A 2,730-nucleotide genomic window follows, 5' to 3' on the forward strand; every position below is an offset into this window, starting at 1 on the left:
ACTAACAAAGAAAGAAAGTCACAAAAATGTAAAGGCAAAAATTAAAAGATGATCGTGTGGCTGTACTTACCGCTAGTTATTCAATAGACTTGATTAGATTCAATCACTCATATTCTAAATCAATACATAAAGAGAGAGAGGTTCTCACAAGACATTGATGGTTGCTCCACACCATAGTTTTTTTAACAAAGATTGCACCTATCTATCTATTGGACCAACAAAGAACCTGATTTGTGCTACATGAAGTGACCAAGCTATGTCGAATCAAAATCTCGAAGTTTATTCTCCTTGATGTTATTATTTATTTATACCTTGGACTGCCTTCTTTAACACAACAACTGATTACAAGCAACATATTTCATTTTTACAAAGAATGGAATAAAAATATTTGAAACACCAATGTATTTTTCATCCGCCTTTGAAAAACAGTGTTTTACAAAATATATCATACATAAAATCTTCCGCTCTTTCTTTCCCTCCTTCCCTCTTTCGTTTTCACTCTATCTCGCTTGTGTTCTCCATATTTTTATCCCATCGAACTTCACTTCCTTGTTCATCTTCCCATTCTGTCTCCAACCTATATCTTCCTCAAACTCTCTTTTTGATGGTTCTCACACTATATTTCTCCTGTCTTTATCCTTTTTGCTCCTTTTCTCTCTCTTTCCCGCTATTGTTTTCTTTTTCTTTATCCCTTCACTATGGTCCACACGTGGTAAATACCTCACTCTGGATTAAATATATTTTCCATGTGTGGTAAATACCTCACCTATTCCGCCAAACTTTTAGTGAGCGCTTTAGTGTTCACCCTCAGTGCCACTTGACTGTTGGAGTTCACGTTCTTCAACTTTTTGGCACAAAACACTTTATAAATGGCATTACAGATTTGTTTGGTTTTGATACTGTAAGCTAGTGGGTTCAGAGCTGGTGGTACCACAAGAAAGTCATCACCCATTAGGACGATCAGCAGTGCTGAACCTTTCTGCGCGTATCTGTGAGTCATACTCAAACCAATCAGTGGGATATAAAATATGAGGAATACGCAGAGGTGGCTCACGCAGGTATTTAGAGCTTTGAGACATTCTGCTTGACGTGCTCCACTCAAGACACTCCTGAGAATCATTATGTATGAAAACAAGATGCAAACTGAGTCTAGGGGGAGGGTGAACAACATTACAAACATGCCATATTGATTGTTGATGGTGGTATCTGCACAAGTGAGCCTTATCATATCTGGGTGGTAGCAGAAGGCATGGGGGAGAGCTTTGTTATTACAGTATAGAAGCCTTTTCAGCAAACAAATTCCAGGCCCTGTAAGGAGCCCTCCTCGGAGAACTGAAACAAGTGCAATTTTTTATATTAGTGGGTGTAATATTAATGTATATCTTAGAGGGTGACATATGGCAACATAGCAGACAAAAGCCATGGCAAACAAGATGGTAGATTCTGTTATGCACACTGAATTTTTGAAGAACACCTGGGTCAGGCAGGCACTGAAATGGATTCTTCTGTAGTTGAAGCAGAACACGCTAAGCACTGTAGGTAATGTAGACAGAGCCAGACACAGATCTGTGGCTGCACGCATAGACAGGAAAAGGTGCATGGGTTCTCTGAGCTGGTTATCTTGCTGTATGATGAACAACATGAGGCCATTTCCCAGAATAGAGGGAAGATACACAGGAAAGATTTGGAGTGAAATCCAGATCTCTGTAGCATACGTCCCAGGAAAGCCCATCAGAATGAATGATGGAAGGCTGATATTGCTGATGTTAATAGTGGACATGATGGACTTGAGAATTTCAAAGAAATTATCGATAAATTAGAATAAGTATACATATAGTAAGTTAAAGCAATGCAAAACTTATGTCATCATATAAATACAGCAAATGTGTAGGAAAATCTTTGTTACCAGCATTGGCCAATTTCAACAGTGTTGACAAATCAAATTTCTGGCTAAGTACATTACCTTCAGAAGGTATTGGGGTAGGACACAACAAAGGCTGGAAAAGCTACTAAGCATTGATCGAGAAGGCCACCACAACAGAGAAAATATCTATTTTTTAAAGCATTCTGTTGGAGAGCAAGTCTGTGCATGGTAATGTAACAGTGTAACATTGGTTTAATATTTTAAAGCTTTTTGAGAAGCCATAGTTTTGCAGACCAATTTAGCATATTTTACATTTTTTAATTCAATGTCTTGGGCAAGAAGCAAAGAGTAAGCACATTAGACTAACCTTTTCCACCTCTACAGTATATTGAAAATAGGCCTGCTTTACTAATTCAAAGGATCTAACTGAAGTTTGCATCCTTAATATTTACCACTTAACTGCTAAGAGTTCCCCATCTGCCTTTATGATACTTAGTTCTAAAAGTTTGTTCCTAAATTTTATCCACAAAAGCTGTCCATTACAAATGTGGGTCCTTCTTCATAATGTCCTGGGGATTCAAAAGGTTTGCAAGGTTTGTAGATTCCTTTGGGGAGCACAGAGAAAATAGCCAAAATATAGTTTAAAACCTTTTTGAGTAGGGTAATTGAGAAAAAAGGGATATACATGAAGGTATATGTACTTTGTTGATGGCATCAACAAAAGGTTTGCTTTGATCAGGTAGTCCATGTTTCCTAATTATTTTGGGATAGACCTTCTTGCAGTTTGTGATTGAAACAAGTCTGAAACCCGTGGGTGGTCATGGAAAGTTTCTGAAAAGTAGATATTTTGAATTCAGCAAGGGGAC

At 37.8% G+C, this 2,730-nt stretch overlaps 1 pseudogene; it reads right to left on the reverse strand.

Annotated features, from left to right (window-relative positions):
- Window positions 1-766: 766 nt before the first annotated feature.
- Window positions 767-1,780, reverse strand: LOC146806184 (olfactory receptor 51G2-like; annotated as a pseudogene).
- Window positions 1,781-2,730: the final 950 nt, after the last annotated feature.

The sequence above is a fragment of the Triturus cristatus genome, chromosome 8 (genome assembly GCF_964204655.1).
Source record: "Triturus cristatus chromosome 8, aTriCri1.1, whole genome shotgun sequence".
Classification (NCBI taxonomy): domain Eukaryota; kingdom Metazoa; phylum Chordata; class Amphibia; order Caudata; family Salamandridae; genus Triturus; species Triturus cristatus.